Source organism: Lissotriton vulgaris, chromosome 3_1 (assembly GCF_964263255.1).
Source record: "Lissotriton vulgaris chromosome 3_1, aLisVul1.2, whole genome shotgun sequence".
In the NCBI taxonomy this organism is placed as follows: domain Eukaryota; kingdom Metazoa; phylum Chordata; class Amphibia; order Caudata; family Salamandridae; genus Lissotriton; species Lissotriton vulgaris.
The window spans coordinates 1,772,977,326-1,772,999,258 of record NC_141689.1 but is presented as its reverse complement, the minus strand read 5'-3'; the positions used below and the strand labels follow the sequence as shown (position 1 = coordinate 1,772,999,258).

The 21,933-nt window shown below is 50.3% G+C and overlaps 1 protein-coding gene across 2 annotated transcripts in view; it reads left to right on the top strand.

Annotated features, from left to right (window-relative positions):
* Nucleotides 1-21,933, top strand: part of ADAD1 (adenosine deaminase domain containing 1) — a 1,085,588-nt gene that overhangs the window by 456,829 nt on the left and 606,826 nt on the right. The gene's annotated exons all lie outside the window — the stretch shown is intronic.

Below are 21,933 nucleotides of genomic sequence, written 5' to 3'. Positions count from 1 at the left end.
GATTACACCACCTTGCCCCAGCTGAGTGATCAGCCAGTTGTGTCATATAGTAAGGCCAGGGGTGGCACAATACGTGCTGCAGCCCCTGGTAGGCCTTGGATGCACCTATGCCCTGGGTACCTGGAGTATACTGTACAGGGGCTCACAAGGTGATCCATGTTCCAATTGGTAATGCACCTAAAGTGCCTGGAGTCCATTTTAACAGAGAGAGCAGAGGGCCTGGGGTCCTGAATAGCAGGATCCCAGGTCAACTAAGTCGAAAATCAGCTAAACACTAGGCAAAAAGTTGTTGGTAACCATAGTCAGATGTCCACCTTCCTACACTTCCCACTTAGGGCAACAAAAGCAACAAGCATTTGCAATGCAATAGGTCTCGCATTTGTTAAAGTTAGAGCGGTTTGTGTTAAAAATTACAATGTTTTTGACTTGTTTTTTTTTGTTTCCAGTGGAGTTAATATATTTGCATTGCTCTATTATCACTGTTGTAGAACAGCAAAAGTATAAAAACATTGTCATTTTTAACTCCAAGAGCTCCAACTTTAACAAATGTGAGACCTATTGTATTGCATATGCTTATTTTTTTAACTTTTTCACTGGCCTATTTTGGTTCAAATTGCATTTATAGAGTGCCTACTACCCCCCTGAGAAGGCTTCCTTTGTAACGGCATACACATCTGAAAAATAAATATAGCTAAACATGCACACTACAATTAAAATGTAAAAGCTATATTTACTAATCACCCTTGTTTACTGTCGTGAAAATTAATTTCAGAGAAAAGACCCAGCCAATCAAATGATAATTCATAAACAGAACGCCTAACAAGAAGCAACCTAAAAATATACGATGGAACAAAGGATATCTCCGGTGAATTTTTAGCTACAAAAGCAGTAAATAAATACTCCATTAGCAAATTATGGGAAGACCTTTTGGGTCCCAGGATATCCTTTAATTAGTTGATGAGCTGACTATTAACAAGAAAGGCAACAAGTGGGGTGCCTGAAGTGCACAAATACGGAACAAGGTCCCTAATTAGTGTCTGAGATGTCGCAAAAGATTGAAGCCAGTCTGTGAGGAGAAACTTCCAGGCGGTTGATCGCTTCCTGCACACACCAGGATACAATCATTTGGTCCATTCATGGCACTGTCGGGTATGGCTTCTCCGAGTTAGTGTTTACATTTGAAAACACCTTTCCGAATTCTGAAGACTATCATATTTTATGTGGTTTGTTTTTTAATAGTCAGCAGGTTTTACTATGGAAATGCCCTGCTGGTAGGGATGAGGGAAGATTTATTTTCCAAACTGCAAGTCGTACTAAACACGGCGGTCCTCCTAGCTCTCAATAAACCTATACACACCCCCTCTTCCCCATTATTGAATGAGCTGCACTGGTTACCAATGAGGAAAAGAGCAGTTTTTAAGCTCCTTTGTCTGCTTTTTTAAAGCTCTGGTCGGCCTAGGACCTGAATATCTGAGGAGAAAACTAACATGGTACACCCCAACCCGTCATCTAAGATCCAGTTGCCATAAGCTTTTCCAATTCCCTAGAATCAAAAAGGCTAGGATGGGTGGACGTGCTTTCTCCCATGTTGCCCCCGGTACTGGAATGCACTACCAGAAGACCTCCGGATCTATCCCACATTCATGGTCTTTAAGAAGTGGAGAAGTGTGGCTCACTGGTGTGAGGAGGCAGACCTGGAAGCAGAGGTCAGCCCGGGACCAGGGTTCAATTCCCGGCTCGGCGGGGTCTTGAGTCCTAAAAATGTCCATGGTCTCGACAATTCTCGCTCCGGTGCCTACTCGATTCATGGGTTCACACTCTGCGACTCTGGGCAATAGCTTGTTTAATCTCCACAACGGCCCCTCGCGGCGGGAGGCCTGGCTTTCACCTTGCGGATACCCTGCTGGGGTTATTTCACAGGGGAATACCAGGACGGGTTCCCTAAGCAAGCGCTTAGAAACCAGTGTTGATTTGCGCTATATAAATTCATGTACATTTACATTTACATTTACATAAGAAGAAACTAAAAACATGGCTGTTCGAGGCATGTGGGCTGCTGAATTCAGCTGCTGAATTCATATCTGTGCATAGATCGCCGCCTAGTGTTGGGTCCGGCTGATTGCACTTTGTTGTCCTTCGAAGTATCAAGAGATAGGTGACTCCTCCCCTGGACTACAGTGCGCATGGGCATCTTCTCCATCCTCAGATTGTTTTTTTCCGCCATTGGGTTCGGATGTTATTCCTACACCAACTTCGGAATCGAATTAAAACTTTTATAAAGGCTTTCTAATTTGACTGTATTGTTCACGCTCGGTACCTCTTGACTCGATAAAGCTTTCCATCTCTAATCGGTCGTCGACGCGGGCCGTTGGGCCTTTTCGACGCCACGTGGGCCTGCTGTCGATGGAAAGAAGCCAGTTTAAAAGATGCCCACAATGCCACTCCAAGTTCCCGCATACTGACAAGCATCAAGTATGCAACAAGTGCCTTTCTCCAGACCATAAGGAAGAACCCTGCCCAGCCTGCGCCCAGTTTCGGTCGAGGAAAACCATACGGAATCGACGGGCCGCTAGGCAAGAGATGCAGCGACAGGCACCGGAACCGGACAACCTCTTCGATGATGACCAAGAACTTCAAGAAGCTCCAGATTAGGACCTAGAGATCGTCACCGTCGAGGACTACTCGGACTCCGATGACGAGATCCCAGCGGGGCAAATCGTGAGTACATTGCCCCGACACAGATTACCCCGTTACCAAAGGCTCAGGTCGAGGCATCGCCAAAAGGCCTTAGCCAAGATCCAAAGAAACATTTGCCAGCCCCACCATCCGGCTCGGCTCCGAAACCGAAACCTTCTGAGACCCCTGGGCCAAGTACCGCAATCCCAAAGAAGGTTCCAGAGCCTAAAAAGGTCGTCGACCCGAAGGGCGTCAACCCCAAGAAAAACATACAGCCCAAAGGCGTCGATCCAAAGAACACCGTCGAGCTGAAGAAGGCCGTGCAGCCTAAAGGCGTCAACCCCAAAAAAAAGTCGACCTGAGAAAGTCCGTCGAGCCGAAGGGCGCCGACCCGAAACTGGCCATCGAGCCCAAAAAGGACGCCAAGCCAAAGGGTGCCGACACAAAAAAGGACGTCTACCCGAAAAGGCTGGCTGTGCCAAAAGTCGCCGAACCAAAGAAGGTCACCAACGGGAAGGGTGCCGTATCGAAGCCTATAATCCGTCCGGAGAAGGCTATCGACCCGGAGACTAGTACTCCAAAAACACCAGTCGATCCTAAAAAGACCATCGACTTGGGAAAGGACAATCAACCAAAAAAGCCTGTCGAACACAAGAAACTCGTCTAACCGAAAGACCCGGTCGATTAAAAAAACACTGGCCGATCTGAAAAAACGGTCTGAGCCGAAGAAAAGCACTAAGGCACCAAAAGTCGTCGAAGCAGAAGGTGTTGTCGACCCAAAAAAGTCAAAACCAAGAACAGTGGAGGAAAAACTCTTCTATCCCGATCCAGCAGACGACGAGGCAAAAATATATATTAATCCAGAGACTGGTAAAGTAACAATCCTGCACAGGAAGAAGAGGCCACTGGACACTGACTCTCATTCTCCTATTCCTCTAAAAAAGAAGGACTTTGGGACTTCTCCATCTAGACCCTTCTATCCCATTATGCCTACTACTCCTTTTCCTCCTTACTCTCCTTCTCAATATGGGGACAATGAGGGGAACACAGGGCAGGATCCCCAGCCTGATTTTGGTTATCGACAGGATCCTGAGCCACAAAATGAACCATGGGAGGAGCAAACTGACCCTTATAACACCCATCCCATCCCTGATGTCTCCTCTTATCCAACTAAGCCTTCACCTACTGATGACACCATTGTCTTCAACCAATTAATAGACAGGGCAGCACCACAATGTGGATATGCATAATAACCCTGTAGAGGAAGACTTTGTATTTGACACCTTTCCTACTTCAGAAAAAAGTGTCAGAACACTTCCTATGCTAAAGGGAGGGTTAAAACACGCACCTGACATATTTAAGGATACAACCAGGGCATGGGTAATCAATCCCAGAATTGAGAAAAAGTATAGAGCAGACCCTACCTACATCAAAGGGCAATTACCATTAGACTCACTAGTAGTGGCTAATGCAAGAAAAAAGGCTAACTCACAGACAACGGGGGAAGCCCCTCCCCCCGATAAGGAATCAAAGATACTAGAAGCCTCAGGTAAAAGGGTAGCAGCACAGGCATCCAATTCATGGAGGATTGCCAATACACAAGCTCTGCTAGCTCGTTACGACAAGGCACACTAGGACCAGCTTGAAAGCTTAATGCAACCCGTACCTGAGCCTTATAAAGCCCAAGCTGATGACCTCATACAAGAGGGAAAGTTAATCATAAACGCCTCCATCAAATGTGCGCTTGATGCAGCAGACACCGCAGCCATGTCTATAAACACTAGTGTTTTACTAAGGTGATATGCATGGCTACGTATTTCAGGCTTTAAGAACGAGGTGCAGTCCACCATCCTTAATCAGCCAGTCAACCAAGACTTCATTTTTGGCCCTTCTGTCGACACCATTTTATATAAAATGAAGGACACAGAAACCGCAGAGTCAATGGGAGCATTGAAATCTCAGCAACACTGAAGTTCCTTTCGTTGCTCCTCATACAGGGCAGCTACATGAGGCAATACTTCCAAACTTCATCATCATACAAAGGCAACACACAGTTACTTTACCAAAAACTTCAACAGAGGAGGTTATCGGGGAAACCATAATAAGGGAAGCTGACGTGGAGGCAATAACACCAGAGCCTCCACTGCCACAAAACAGTGACTTTATCACGCTACCTCCGGACCACTTAACACCAGTCGGAGGCAGACTCCAACAATTCCTACCTGTCTGAAACACAATTACCACGGACAGGTGGATGAGACAAATTATCCAGTATGGTTATTGCCTGGAACTCACTTCTACCCCCCCAAACATACCAGCCAGACACCGTCCTATGTCTAAAGAACACATCACCCTGCTACAACAAGAGGTGAAATACATGCTGAAAAAGGGGGCCATAGAGCCAGTCCCTTTCCAACATCAAGGGACAGGAGTATATTCCCTATACTTCCTTATTCTCCAGAAGGACGGTTCCCTCAGACCAATACTGGACCTCAGACCCCTAAATCAATACATACTGTCAAAGCACTTCCATATGATCACGCTACAGCAAGTGCTCCCACTACCACAGCAAGGAGACTTCCTAGCAACTCGACCTCAAGGATGCGTATTTTCACATACCCATCCATCCAGCTCACAGAAAATATCTCAGGTTTACAATAGAAGGTCAGCACTACCAATTCAAGGTCTTGCCCTTCGGGGTAACCACAGCTCAAAGAGTGTTTACAAAATGCTTAGCGACCGAAGCGGCACAATTCAGGAGACAACACATTCATGTGTTCCCGTATTTGGACGATTGGCTAATACAAGCAAAATCGTACCAACAATGTGCAGAAAACACGTCCCAAACACTCCAGCTGCTACACAGCCTAGGCTTCTCGATAAACTACCCAAAATCGCATCTGCAACCGTCCCACATACAGCAATATCTGGGAGCCACTATAGATACCTCTGTGGCAAAGGCATACCCAAATTCAGCGAGGATAGCCAGCATGCAGATGCTCATTCGCAAATTTCAACCACAACACTCTCTGCCAGCTTGAGTCATCATGCAGCTCATAGGCATGATGGCCTCCTGCATATTCATTGTCCCCCATGCCAGACTTCAAATGCGTCCATTGCAAGAATGCCTAACACGGCAATGGAACCAGGCTCAAGGACAACTAAAAGACCTAGTGTTGGTGGACAGTCGCGCTCAGAACTCTCTGCAGCGGTGGAACCCACAAAACCTTTTCAAGGGGCGACTGTTCCAAGAGCCGGTTCCACAACCAGTACTAACGACGGACGCATCACTGACAGGCTGGGGAGCCCACCTCCTTCACTGCACAGTACAAGGGCTCTGGACAACCAAGCAAAAGAAACTACATATCAACCAACTAGAGTTGTTAGTGATATTCCTAGCCCTGAAAGTGAAGTAGTGTGGCTCACTGGTTAGAGGCGGCAGACCCGAGAGCAGAGGACGGCCCGGGACCAGGGTTCGATTCCCGACGCGGCAGGTTTCTGGACCAGGGTCAGCGGACTCGATAATTCTCTCGCCTCGGTGCCCACTCTGATCAGCGATCACACTCGGCAACTCTGGGCATTAGCTTGCCTCATCTTCACTAACGGCCCCACCAGACCGCCGGGGATGCCTGGTCTCACCCTGGAGATACCCATTAAGGGACCATCTCTCAGGGAAGCCAGGAAGGGTTTCGCAGCGGTCGAAGCGCGGAGATACTCCTCCGGGAGTCGATCCTAGCGCTATATATAAACCTGCAATTAAAGCATTCCAGAAATACTTGTGCAGCAAGACTGTGTTGATCCGGACGGACAACATCACCGTAATGTACTATAACCAGAAACAGGGAGGAACACTCTCCACAGCTGTCCCACTTGGCACAGAGCATATGGAAGTGGGCATTTCCAAAAGACATTTTTCTCCTAGCAGAACACCTTCCAGGGAAAGACAATCCGATAGCAGACCTGCTCAGCAGGCACAGCCAACAACTACACGAATGGGAGATTCACCCCCAAGTCCTCTAGCCATTCTTCAAAGAGTGGGGTCACCCAGAAATAGACCTGTTTGCCACAAAAGAAAACTCCAAATGCCAGTACTTTGCCGCCAGGTTCCCACATCCATTGTCACAGGGCAATGCGATATGGATGAACTGGTCAGGCCGATTTGCGTACGCTTTTCCCCCAGCACCACCGATTCCGCTGGTGGCACGTAAACTGCGGGAACAGTCACTCACGCTAATCCTAGTTGCTCCCACATGGGCAAGACAACCATGGTACACAACGTTCCAAGAGCTTTCAGTAGTTCCTCATCAAAGATTGTGCCTTGCACCCCATCTTCTAACTCAGAACCATGGAGAAATCAGGCACCCAGATCCCAATCAGATGAACCTAGAGATCTGGCTCCTGAAGTCTTAGAGTTCGGATACCTTAACTTGCCTCCTGATTGCATGAACATTATCAAAGAGGCAAGACGGCCAACTACTAGAGCATGCAGTGCAGCTAAATGGAAAAGATTAGTTATTTACTGCAACAATAACCAAATCAACCCATTAGATGCTTCAATACAAAACATTATATGTTACCTGCTGCATCTTCAAAGATGCAACCAGCATACTCTTCAATAAGGCTACACCTAGCTGCTATAGCAGCATACCTTCAAAACAGGCAACACCTTTCACTGTTTAGTGTACCAGCAATCAAGGCTTTTATGGAGGGTCTTAAAAGGGTGATCCCTCCAAGACACCCTCCTTCCCCAGTCTGGAATTTAAGTATAGTACATACCAGACTTATGGCACCTCCTTTCGAACCTCTACACTCATGCGAACTGCAATTCTTAACGTGGAAGGTGGCTTTCTTGATTGCTATTACCTCGCTCAGGCGAGTTAGCGAATTACAAGCACTAACCATTCAAGACCCTGTCATGCAAGCACATGCTAACAGGGTAGTTCTTAGAACAAACCCTAAGTTTATGCCAAACGTCGTATCAAATATCCATATTAATCAATTGATAGAACTGCCAGTGTTCTTAAAGAGCTCTACACACACTGGATGTAAAGAGAGCTCTGCTTTACTATGTGAACAGAACAAAATCATTTAGAAAGACAAAGCAAATATTTGTTGCTTTTTCACCACAACATAAAGGGAATCCAATATCAAAGTCAGGAATAGCCAGATGGATAGTTAAATGCATTCAGATATTCTATCAAAAAGCCAAACACACTTTAACCGTCCCCCCAAGAGCACACTCTACAAGAAAAATGGGGGCATCCATTGCTTTCCTAGGGAATATTCCTCTTGAAGACATATGTTGGGCAGCCACATGGACTACCATACACACTTTCACAAAACACTACTGTGTAGACGTGCAAGCAAAGAAGCAAGCTGCTGTAGGACAAACTGTCCTAAAAACTCTTTTCCAAACTGCTTCAGCTGGCACAGGTAACCACCGCTAGAGGAGATACTGCTATACAGTCTATGCAACAATATGAATTCAGCAGCCCACATGCCTCGAACGGAATATGCTACTTACCAGTATGCATCTGTTCTTGGCATGTAGGGCTGCTGACATTCATATCGCCCGCCCTCCTCCCCGGTGCCTGTCGCAGCTGCAGCATTATCTTTTGCATGGCCATCTCTTACTTTACTATCTCCATCTCTGCCACAATGGCGAAAAACAATCTGAGGATGGAGAAGATGCCCATGCGCACTGTAGTCCAGGGGAGGAGTCTCCTATCTCGTGATACTTCGAAGACTCTTCCAGGACAACAAAGTCCAATCATCCTGACCCAACACTAGGCGGCGATCTATGCACAGATATGAATATCAGCAGCCCTACATACCAAGAACAGATACATACTGGTAAGTAGCATATTCCATTTTGAGTGTACTGACTGTAAAGGCGTTGCCTGCATCCCGGGCGCCGAGAGATCCCTCTGGGGATGATTCCTGCGCCATATATAAATAATAATAATAATAATAATTTGGCTCATGAATGAGGCTGTAAGAGTAAAGGCAGACGCTTGCATCGGCTAGCCCAATTAACTTGTTGGCTCACCCTTCTCTGAAGCTAGGTGAAGGGAATCTCATAAACTGGTTGCTAGTGCACACATGCCATCTTTGTGTCTACTGAATTACTTTGTAAGTCTTTGGCCTCTCTTTTCATAAATCACTGCCAAGTTACTGACCATCTCCCTGGACTCCAGAAGGAATACATAACAAAAGAAAAGGGCAACAAAGAGTGAGTGGAGAAACGGGCCAGACGTAAAATAAAAACCTTAACACTTACCCTGCAAGTGACACCTGTATTATAAACGGCTTGATCTCATAGAGGGAGGCGAAGGCCTCTTCGCCCGGCTGACTCATGATGCACACAAACAGAGAAAGAGGCAGTGGTAAAAATAGAAGTTGGACACCGTGAGGGAAAAATGTCTGGAGTCAAAGCTTTAGAATGTTAGAAAATGTGCAATTTTATTTTGTTCAGTTCCGTAAATCCTCGGTTTTCAGTGCAGCACCTGAGCGGATCGGGTCCTCTAATGACGCTAATCTGCGGAATTGCCACAATGTAAAAGCAAGCAATATGTGCAGAAAACAAATAAAGTATACTTTATACTGTTTCATATGAGATTGCCCTTGATGTATGCATTATTAATTTATTATTGTTAAAAAACGGCACTAAGTGATAGAGAAAGAATGATTGGGAGGAAAAGCACAGACGCGTACAATCTGCAGAAGTGCCACCAGGTGACAGCCTTCAGGATGTTTGAGCTCCGCCAGGCTTTATGCGCAACCTCTCCACTGTCTGAGCAGCCCCTGCCTCGTACACCCCGGGTGTCTGTTGCGAAACAATGCTGCCGGTAACTTTGCCCCGAATTGCTGGCACTTTATAACTTGCCCGTCGGATGCGGATGCACACACCAACTAATTAACGCGCACATTTCAAATGTTATCGGTCTCATGTTTGTAAAAGTTAGAGTGCCTAATTTCTCCGATCAGGGAGACGTGGGTGTGGAGGACAGGCTTGACAGCAGAACAAAACTAGCGAGCAGTCAAAGCTCACTTCAAGAGGTTGTAAAGAGATGTGAACTCATAAACAGGATGACATTGAAATGCTCAATATCCGGATTAACTATATCTTTTTAAATGGCTCGATATTAAGGAGGAGTTATGAAAAGAAGCCCAAAAAATGCACTTCGTGACTCGCAATACCCCCCACCCCCCTCCGAGCAAATGTCTTTCAACATCTCTGAGCGCACAAAGTCTTTCCACACGCGTAAAGTGTTCTTCAAAGTGATGATGGAAATTTAGCCACTCTGACACAGTCAGACAAACTAACACATCCAACATACACGCACATTCAACACACACTGGCACACATAAACAAAACCAGCACACACTAACAGACAATACACACAGTGGCGCAAACCACCAACACATACGCATGCAACACACGCACACACACAGGCACACCCCATGCACACGAGCAGGCGTTGTGAGTTGACTTCACTGCCACAGGGCCCTTTTGTCTTCAGCTCGCTCAATGCGGCATCTGTCACGGCCATTAACACCCATTCGTGCCGGGATGCAGGTTACAGCCTGGTCTGCATTTGGTAAATATTGTTTGTATTTCTTTATATAGCTCCGTTGTGATTGTGCATGTGATGGTCTACTAAATACTATACATACCTCCCCTTTAGCCTGAGGTGCCATAATGCAACAGAAGACTACAGCTTTGTGTAGATGCTAGCGGGGGTGATGGGTGTATGGGTGGCCATAGGTTATCTGGTTACCCACCACCCTGCTGGCATGTCAGTTTCAAGATGCCCTGCCCATTTGTTTCATTCATAATTCAGCTCCTGTGGTGGGCTCCAGCAGCAAATACTAGACTCAGGAGGCTGGAGGATGACGTCAGGCGGGGAGGCGGGCCGGCAGACAACCAGAATTCCCTGCTGACCTTCCAGTTAGACTTGCAGTCAGATGCACGTGCCTCGCTTTATTCGCACAACACGCACTGAACAGACCGGCATAATAGGGGAGACTTCAAAAGCCTTATACATGATCTTGCACTGCCAGAGGGCAAGTATGAGTGCCTCATTCCAACGGGGGGGAGGATACGCAGGGAGAATGAAGCCAACAGAGAGAAAGGAGAGCATGGAAACCAAAATAAAAAGTTCCGCCTTTTAAAAACCAGTGGTGCGTGCGCACCTCAGAGGAGCGGGGGGGGCACGCGCCAGCAAGCCGAACGCATGCTGCTGCGCGTTCTAGCCACGGACGGGAATGGGCGTTGGGACATGCGCCCGCTTTTGCCCAATCGAGTGCCTTCTATTTAAAAAATAAATAAATACCCGGAAGCCAATGCCTGCTGGTGAAAACCTGATCACACGCACGAGCGTGTGGTCCGCTTTCAAAGCCCCGTTTCAAGAGGTCTCGAGCTGCTTGGGCAGTGCTGCGCACTGCAACGCTAGGCGCGAGACCAAAAAAGGACAGATGATGGACTGAATGCTAAACAAATCAAATATTCACCCCCGTCACAGATCTCGGTGAAATTCTTAATTTTTATTGCTCACCCTAGTTTAGACCCAGCCATATGCAAATCAGACATCTCTGATCTGAAAGCAACAGGTTAGTGTTAGATTCCTTACCTTAGAATATCCCCAGGCGTCAGACTAGATCCTGAAAATTTTGCGTAGCAGTACCCCTGCGCGTCGGTATGCGTCTGCGGCTCCGCGTCCGTCGTCGGCGCCGGGATGACGTCATCTGATTACTTGGACGCCGCCCTCGCGCGCTGACGTCAGTTATTCTTTTTTCTGCGCCAGCAAGCGCTGGTCCGGAGAAAGTGGTACTCTTCAGTCAATTTTTGACTAAACTTGTTGGATCTTTTTGATCTGTTTTTCGAGTCGAACGACACCGACAGTGCCAGTAGGGATGCCCGGGTTCAAACCCTGCGTCGACTGCAACCTACTGATGTCGGTTACTGACCCCCATCGCCGGTGTCTCCATTGCCTGGGGCCCGACCATAATGACAAGTCGTGCCCAGACTGCGGTCCTGCAAACGCCTCGAGCTCCGGCAGTCGGCCCGCGCTGTTCGAGGTTCCGGTCCGGAAGGAGGTCGATGGACCGGTCGCGGGCTGGAGTCAGCATAGCTCCAGGAGTACACACCATTCCTCTGGCTCCAAGTCCTCCGGTAAGAGGCACAAAAAGTCAAAGAGGCAACATCGCTCTTCTGACGCTTGCGCGACGCGGCCGGGGGTTCGGAAGACCCACCCACGCGGCTCCGCCGGAGCCGCAGGTGTCGCGGCCTGCTCCATACCCGCCGGTCCCTGGGCAGAATGCGACGCCGGAGGAGATAGAGGCCTTCCTCATGGCCATGAGGTCGCTCACTCCTCCGTCTGGTTCCGCGGCGCCTTCGGGCCAAGCGGCCCCGACTGGGTCCCCAAGCGGGCCGGGTGCTTAGGCCCCGGCGCCGTCGGGTGCTTCGGCCCTGGCGCCGTAGGCGACTTCGGTCCCGCCGCCGCAGGGTCCTGCTGGATCCGGTTCCGGATCCTGGTCGACCTTACGACCTCGCTGGCCCCCAGGGTGTCTCCCCCGACTCCGTCCCTGGACGACATCGTCCCTGGTCCTACCCTCAATTCGGGTCCGGTGCCGGAGCGGCGCCGCTCAACGCCGCATTCGACTCCAGTAGGAGATTTTTACTTCTATTTCCCGGCCCCATCCTTAGACCCTGAGTATCGGGAGATGGGTGACGAGGAGGATTGGGAGGGATCTGAGGACCCTCTGGCACGTGAGTGCCAGCCTTATCAGGACTGGGCAGGTGATCTAGGGGATCCCAGTGGTCTGGACACTTCGCCAGACACTGGTTTTGTCCCCCCTCCTACCGTGGCTACGGAGGAGGGGGCTGCCTATAGTGTGGTGTTGACGCGAGCGGCCAAGGCCTTATCGCTTGAACTCCCCGTCGTGGTTGTGAGGACTAACCTCCTCACTGAGGTCCTTAAACCGCAGGCAAGCTCCTCAGAGCCCCTGCTGCCATTTAATGAGGCCTTATCTGATGTTCTTCTGGGCACCTGGTCCAGGCCTGCTACAGGTCCCCCTGTAGATAGGAACGTGACCAGACGCCACCGCGCGGCTCTGGGTGACCCTTGCTTCCTGTTCACCCACCCCACCCCCGAGAACCTGGTCATACAGGCCTCCCAGACTGCATTCCCGACGGCTCCCCCCGATCGGGAATCCAAGAGGTACGAACAGTATGGCAAGAAGATGTTCTCACGGTCCGTTAACACCGCGTGCCTCTTGAGCCGTTATTCCCACTCTCTGTGGGTCACGGTCGTGGCCATGCTGCCAAAATGTCCCTAGCAGGCTCGGACTAAACTCGCCCAAGCCCTTGCGGAGGGTCGAGATGTGGCATGGTATTCCATCAGGTGTGGACTGGATACAACGATGGCAACGACGGTGGCAATTCGTCGCCACGCCTGGCTGAGGTCCGCTAACTTTTTGGCTGATGTCCAAAACACCCTTATGGACATGACGTTTGATGGTCGTCGCCTCTTTGGCGACAAGGCAGACAGTGCGCTTGAGCGCTTTAAGGACTCCAGGGCTACGGCCAAGTCCTTGGGTCTGTTGGCCCGCGCCAGCAACCTGCTGCCTTTTGCTCCTTTCGTGGACAAAGAAGGGGCGCCCCCACACATTCTGCCAGCCACGGGCCGCAGACTAACATCCAGCACGGTGGCGGACGTGGTAACCGCGGTGGCGGACGTGGTAACCGACGTGGCGGTGCCCGGGGACACTGGCGAGGCCAGTCCACATCCACCCCCGCAGCATCCGCCTCAAAGCCTTCCTAGTTCGAGCTTTCAGGCCCACATGACACCAGTGGGGGGCAGGGTTCGCCATCACCTCCTTTACTGGCGCAATATCACTTCGGACAGGTGGGTGCTGCAAATTGTCCAAAGGGGGTACTCCCTCCCCTTCGAGGCAACCCCTCCAGCCATGCCACCGCAGTACTACCGCGTGTCGGGGGATCTCTTGAATCTTCTGCGAGAGGAAGTTACGGCCCTCTTGGCCAAGGGGGCCATCAAGGGTGTTCCTTGGCCAGAAGTAGGGTGTGGTTGTTACTCCTGTGAGAAGTTGGCCTGATATATGATGCTCACTAGTTTTAGTGATCACCTTGTATCAGTCCAAACAACCCTTATGGTGATTGGTTGTAAGTCACCCTTATAGACCAGCTATCCTAGTAGCGTGGACAAAAGCAGTCTTTAGGCTAAACTCTGAATGGCATGTGAAGCCAGCTGTTTTACCACATATAACCCCTTGAATACCAAGTGAAAGGACACCACACAGGTTGTTATGAAAATAAACAGATATTTATTAACTAACATACACCTCTGAACTCTTTATGAGGTCAGAGGGCTAAGCACATGACAATACTCAAAAGGAAATAAGAGTTCGCACAATATTTACAAGTGCGCCTTAGGGGCATAACAAACCATATACTCAAAACAATGGAATGCGAGGAAAGAAAATACTGAAAGAGGATCCAGAGACTGGAGGATCGCTGGGACTACGCTACAAACTAGGTAAGTAAGGAGCAGGAGGCCCATGGGACTCACGTGCAGAGTGGAAACTCTCACGCGGGATGCGTACCAACGTCTATGGATCATACAGTTTAGAAAGTTACGGATTCCGGACGAACCCGGCTGGATGGAGGGAAAACAACAGTGGACCTGGACACTAGGATAGTGTACACAGATTTCAGCACCTAGAAGCTTTAGTTACCTAACCCACAGGCTGCGAGTGCATAGGGCTGAAGTTGCGTCGGGTTTGCTGCGTTGATCCCGTGATGCCTAAAACAAGGAGTTGCTGGCAGGCAGCCAGATGGAGGAGTCTGGTGGTTCTAAGGATGGAACTTAGAAGAAGGAGTCCTGAAAGGGAAGGGGACAGAGTCTCGGTCACTAGCCAGTGCCGGTGCTGGAACCAGGAGGGAACCAGATGCTGTCGCCACAGTCAGGTGAAGGAAGGGTCGCTTCTCTCTGTAGCTGCGCGGACCAGGAGCTGTTCTTCACAACCAAGCTGGAGGCACGAGCTGTCCCACGTAGTCTGCTGCTGTTGGCGGTGTCGGATCGTCGATCTGGACAACAGGCCTTGGCTAATGCAAGCCACGCGATCGAAATATGATGGCGTCTGGTGCGGACCAGGAGGGTCCTGGGTGCTTCTCCTTTACAAGGAAGCAAGGGCCAGTCTGGGGAACCAGACCAGCAGTGTTGGATTCTTTGGATCGTCGTCTCAGAGGTCACAAGCCAGCCGGCAAGTGACCAGACAACAGGACAAGCAGCAACCAGGCAAAAGGGCCCCACGCAGATCTTGTGGATGCTGGGGGGCTGGTCTTTGGTGCAGGAGCTGCGTTGGTGTGGGGCTTCTCAGACCCCAAAGCACTCACTCGAGGATCCCTCTGCGGTTGTGCTGGAAGCGCTGTGGAGGTTTCTCAAGATGGCCGTCTCCCTGTTGCTCGTCGCACCCACGGGTTCCAGCTGTGCTGTGGATGTGGGTAGAGGTCAGAGAGGTCTGGAGGTCCGGGTCTTGTCGAGCTGGGTCGTCGGATTCCGGGATGGAAGGACTCTGCAGCAAACCGCACAGGAGCTTGATGGTGCCTGCGAAGCAGGATGGTCACTCCCTGACCATAGGGGAGATTCTTCAGTCTTCTGGAATCACGAGTTTCTTCGTGGAAGTTGTCAAGATTAATCTGATTTGGAATGGGACCAGCTCCTACCTTTATTCAGCTAAAGGAGGCTGCACTACGACTAGGTCCCTCCTCTGGGTGGGACCAGGAAGCGGGTGGTTACACCCCCTTTCCTTTGTCCGGTCTTGCGCCAGCTCTGGGGCTGGAGTGCCCCAGGAACTGGTTCGGACCGGTGTATGCACAGGGCACCTTGTTTGCCCCAGGCATGTCTCATTCCTTTGAGCCCTGTCCTACCTAATACACAAAATCCTGTCTGGCGTGGTGCTAGCACCTCCCAAGGCAGGAAACCCTTTGTCCAAGCCTCCCTCGCTGGAAGGACTCCCAGCAGCAGGAGGTCAGACTTGTGTCTGTGGTGGCAGCATCCATTTTGTGATGCTGAGGCTCGAGTTAACTTTAACCGGGGTTCACAGTTACATACATGTCGTGTCCCTCTAGAAGGGTGGAATGCTAACCCCGTCGCCAGAATTGGCGAGGGGTTAGTATTCCAATTCGTATGACCCCTTACTCGATATGTTTTGATAATGCCATGCCAAAGTTAGCATTTGACCGCGAGGTTCGTAATGCACTTAAGAGTATATGGTATAGCGTTATCATGGAACAGTTTTAGGACTTGGTGCTGCAAACGGGCTCAGCTCATGCCAGAGCACCATCTCACATAATTCCAAGCACTCTGCCTTCAGGATTGATAAGGCCTGCCATAGGAGTGACTGATAGGAATATATGTGTTCATTTTAGGGTTAGATATAGAGATACTATATCTAAAGCAAAGGGTGATTACACCACCTTGCCCCAGCTGTCGTGCAGCCAGTTGTCAGATTTGGATGGCCAGCCAGGGGTGGCATTATACATGCTGCAGCCCCTGGTAGGCCCTGGGTACACCTATGCCCTGGATACCTAAGGTATACTGTACAGGGACTGATAAGGTGGCCCAGTACCAATTGGTTACTGCACCTAAGGTACATGCTTGTCAATTTAGAGCGAGAACAGCTAGGCTGTGGGTCTGATTAGCAGGCCCACAGCCAGGGAAAGTCGTAAACCAGTGAAGCAAAAAGCAAAGATCGGGGGTGACCATAGGATTGCAGACCCTACTCTCCTACAACTCCCACTACTTTCTGGTTCCAAGAAGGGCACTTTCTGGTTCCAAGAAGGGCAAAGGGGGCCTACGCCCTATCTTGGACCTGCGGAATATCAACGGCTTCCTCTGGAAGGAGAAGTTGAAAATGCTGACATTGGCTCAGGTCTTAGCTGCCGTGGACCCGGGAGACTGGATGGTAGTGTTGGACTTGCCGGACGCTTATTTTCACATCCCCTTCCTGCCGGCCCACCGGCGTTACCTGCGGTTCACGGTAGGCCACGAGCACTTTCAATTTACAGTGCTCCCCTTCGCCTTACCAGCGCCCCACGGGTGTTCACAAAAGTAATGGTGGTGGTCGCAGCTCATCTGCGCAGGTTAGGTGTTTCAGTCTTCCCCTACCCCGAGGACTGGTTGTTGAAGGCGGGCTCGCCCCAGACAGTCGTCACCCACCTCCAGACTACGGCCAACCTCCTGCACCTGCTGGGGTTCTCCATCAATGTGCCGAAGTCACACCTGTGTCCCTCTCAGAAGCTCCTCTATATCTGAGCTGTTGTAGAATCAGCACAGTTTCGGGTTTATCCTCCCGAACAGCGGGTTTGGGATATTCAGGCTCCGATTCCGATCTTTCAGCTGTTACCCCAAGTCTCGGTCATGTTGACGCTGCAGCTTCTGGGGCTGATGGCCTCCTGCATCCTTCATGTGCATCATGCCAGGTGGCGGATGCGGGCTCTGCAGTGGGACCTGCAGTTTCAGAGGGCACAGCATCAGGGCAACTTGTCCGACTATGTCTTGATCTCGGAGGGCACTGCAAAACAGTTGCAGTGGTGGCTCACGGACCACGATTGGGTCAGCGGCAGATCCCTCTCCCTACCCCAACCGGAGCACTTAGTTGTGACGGACGCGTCCCTCCAGGGCTGGGTAGGGGCCACATGGGAGAGGCGGAGATCAGAGGCCTCTGATCTACAGCGGAGTCCCGGCTCCACATCAACCTTCTGGAGCTGCGGGCGATCCGGCTTGCACTGAAGGCATTCCTCCCCTCTGTCCGGGGGAGTGTAGTGCAGGTGTTCATGGACAACACCACCGCCATGTGGTACTGCAACAAACAGGGCGGGATGGGGTCGTGGACCCTATGCCAGGAGGCTCTGTGCCTCTGGCAGTGGCTGGAACATCAGGGCGGGACCCTGGTGGTTCAACACCTGGCGGGTTCCCTGAACGCCAGGGCGGACAAACTCAGCCTTCGGTGCATGATGGATCACGAATGGCGTCTGAACTCTGAAGTGGCACAAGGCTTCTTTCAGCAGTGGGGAGAGACTTGGTTAGATCTATTCGCCACAGAAGAGAAGGCGCAATGTCATCAGTTCTGCGCGTTGGAATTTCCAAGGCAGCACTCGCTCGGAGACGCTTTTCGTCGCGAGTGGAGTTGTGGTCTGTTGTATGCCTTTCCGCCTATACCACTTCTGCCCAAAGTGCTGAAAAAGATCAGGCGCGACCGGGCCCAAGTCATCCTTGTGGCTCCAGACTGGGCACGAAGATACTGGTATCCCGAACCTCTCAGCATGTCTGTCGATCCCCTGATTCGTCTGCCTCTTCGCGAGGACCTTCTGTCGCAGCAGCAGGGGACGGTCCTCCACCCGAACCTGTCCAGTCTCCACTTACATGCGTGGAGATTGAGCGGCGGCAGTTGAGGCCATTTGACTTGCCTCCTGAAGTCTGTAATGTGATTCTGGCAGCCTGGCGTCCCTCCACAAAATCGGTATACGCCTGCAGGTAGAACAAATTTGTGAAATGGTGCACAGCAAAGGCTGTGGATACCCTTTCTGCCCCTCTTTCAGAGGTTCTCTACTTTCTTCTCTCTCTTGCCCGGCAGGGCCCTGCTCTGGGCACTATCAAGGGCTACCTCTCTATTTCCACCTTCTTAAGGCTCCCTGATCAGTCCTCTTTGTTCAAGCCCCCAGTTGTAAATAGGTTTTTGAAGGGCATCACTCATATGTTTCCTTCTGTTCCTTTCGTGATGCCTCAGTGGGACTTACACCTTGTACTAACTTATCTGATGTGCGCTCCTTTCGAGCCACTTCATAACTGTTCTCTTCGTCTCCTTACTCTGAAGACTGCATTCCTGGTTGCCATCACCTCTGCCAGGACGGTGAGTGAGCTCCAGGCTCTTTCCTCTAAACCTCCTTTCCTTTCTGTCCATCCGGGCGAAGTTGTGTTGCGGATGTGACCCTCTTTCCTGCCCAAGGTAGTCACAGCCTTCCACATCGAGCAGTTCATCACCTTGCCCACCTTCTTTCCGCCTCCGCATCCCTCGAAAGAGGAAGAGAGGCTCCACCGTCTGGACCCAAAACGTGCGCTTTAATTCTATTTGGATCGCACACGCCAGTTCTGGGTGGTTCCGTGGGCGTTAAGAAAGGTCGGGCGGTGCACATGCGGACCATCTCTCGGTGGGTCGTGTTGTGCATCAAGGTATGCTACTCTTTGGCTAAAATGGAGCCTCCTGTTGGGCTACGTGCCCATTCCACTCGGGCCACGGCGGCTACTACTGCCCTGGGTCGGGGAGTCTCCTTGCAGGACATCTGTCAGGCAGCTACGTGGGCCTCTCTGCACACGTTTGCAAGACACTACTTCCTGGACAGCGAAGTCCTGGAGAGATGGCTTTTTTCGGTCGTTCCGTTCTCCAGGACTTTCTGGTGTGATCATTGGTTTGCAGACCCACCACCAGGGTTGGTATTGCTGGGGTATCTATTCTAAGGTAAGGAATCTAATACTTACCTGTTTCTTTCAGATGCACAATTACTTACCTTCGGTAACGATATCTCTGTAAGAAACAGTAGTTAGTATTAGATTCCTTTCCGCCCCACCCATCCTCCGCGTTCTGCGAACCGATATCTAGGGTTAAGGTCATCCCCTTTCAGGGCCCTAGTTTCATGGCACCAGTGTTGGTTTTTATCATGGCTCTGCATTTCTGGCGCGGAAAAGCTATGTATAAGAACAGACGTCAGCGCGCGAGGGCGGCGTCTAAGTACTCCTACAACGTCATCCCGGCGCCAACGATGCCGACAACTGACGCGGAGCCGCAGACGACACCTACCGACACGCAGGGGTACTGCTACGCAAAATTTTCCGGATCCAGTCTGACGCCTGGGGATATTCGAAGGTAAGGAATCTAATACTAACGACTGTTTCCTACAGATATATCGTTACGATACTTCACCTCAATGTGAGATCACTAGCCAAACATCACCTCGAGGTTAATACCCTCATCCTGGATGAAAATCCAGACATCCTCTTCCTCTGTGAAACATGGCTACGCGATGGCACCTCCACCATTCCCAACCTTACGCTACCAGACGACTATCTGATGTCGACCATTAACAGAGATGGAAGAGGAGGCGGTATCGCTATAATCTACAAAAAAATGCTCTCTTGTTCATTTGTTAAGGAAGACCTGCCAGACTGTGAAAGCGCCCACTTTAAAATCATCATAAATCCTAACTTCACTGTGTCGGGCCTCTACATTTATTGCCCACCTGGCCCCACTTCAAAATTCATTGAGGCCCTCCTTGAGACAACAACTTCCCTAATAACTAAAAGCTCTAGCTTTACAATCCTGGGAGATCTTAATCTTCATTTTGATCTGCTAAATGACCCTACGATCAAAACGCTCCTTGCAGACCTCTCTGCACTGCAACTCAACTCCTTCATTTCCACTCCAACTCATCTAGCTGGTCACATCCTAGACCCAGTTTTCTCAAACCTAGAGAAACTTACCTCAGAGTCACCCCTACCAATGGGATGGACGGATCACTACCTTATTAAATTGGCCATTCCGGTCAATAAAAGCAGGCACAATACGGCACCGACCCGCCGCCTAAAAAGACCATGGCATAAACTATCTCACAACGACCTACATACGACCTTAGGGGACTTCCACCTTGACACCCACTCTGACATCAACGCTAACTACAGCGCGTTTCATGAGTGGATTACGGGCGGACTAGACAGTCTCATCCCAGCAAAATGGGCAAAAGTTCGTGACTCCCCATCCAACCCCTGGTACAACGATACACTCAAAAACTTACGCAAAGAGTGCAAAAAGGCAGAACGCCTCTGGCGTAGGGAATACAACAAAGAAGATAAATCAAAATACCTTTTTCTACAGAAAACGTACCACAAAGCCATCCGTGTTGCACGGACCGCTTTCTACGCCGACCAGATCGAATCTAGTCCCACCCCTGCTAACGAAATCTTCAAACTCGTACAAGAACTTCAGAACAGCAAAGCTCCCGTCCCTACTATCTCCTCCGAGCAACAATGCGAAGACCTTGCCAGGTTCTTCGTCGACAAGGTACAGAAAATCTACACCTCCTTCCCTCAGCACGCCCCTAGCACTACCAGCAATCCCTCCTCTTCCCCCAGCTACTCGACCTTGACTTGCATCCCAGAAATCTCCGATGATATCCTCATCATACTTTGCAAAAAAGTCAAATCTGGCTCCCCCGCGGACCCCATGCGCCCGGCTCAATTCTTAGAGTCACTTAACTTCTTCCTACCAGCGCTTACCGCCATCCTGAACCTCTCCTTCACTTCAGCGTGTGTACCATCTGCCTGGAAGCAAGCGTGGGTTTCGCCTATCATCAAGAAACCCACCCTAGATCCATCTAAACCGGAGAATTTTCGTCCAATCTCCCTGCTCCCATGGCTGTCCAATCTCGCTGAAGCGCATGTCAACAGTACTCTATCCCAGCACATGGTCAAAAACAACATTCTTGACCCATCACAAAATGGGTTTAGACCAGGCCATAGCACTGAGTCTGCTCTCTTAGCCACCACAGAGCACCTCCGAACGATCTTAGATGCCGGTCAAAGTGCTGCGCTGATCCTTCTGGATCTCAGCGCGGCCTTTGACACGGTATCCCATGTCATCCTTCTCAATCGTTTGGAGACCTTTGGAGTAACTGGTCATGCCTTGGATTGGTTCAGATCCTTCCTCGAAAACAGGTCCTTTCGAGTTTCTGCCCCCCCTTCTTATCCAAACCCTACCCCATTGCACAGGGAGTTCCGCAGGGCTCTGCGTTGAGCCCATCCCTTTTTAATCTCTACGTCCAGCCTTTGGCGACAGTGGCCAAAGAGTGGGGCTTGACACTAGTATCGTACGCTGACGATACACATCTGGCCATCGCTCTCTCAGAAGGTCCTTCCAACTTATCCTCTAACTTCAAAAACGGACTCTCTGCGGTCGCCCAATGGATGACAATGAACTGTCTACAACTTAACGGCGGAAAGACAGAGGTGCTACTCCTTGGCAAAAACACCAGCCTCTGGAATGAGCACTGGTGGCCGTCTTCCCTAGGCACCATCCCTCCCTCAAAACCCTAGTGAAAAATTTGGGTGTTTAGATGGATGCCTCACTCAACTTTCGAGCCCACACCAAAAAAGTTGCCGGCACCTGCATTGGCCTGCTGAG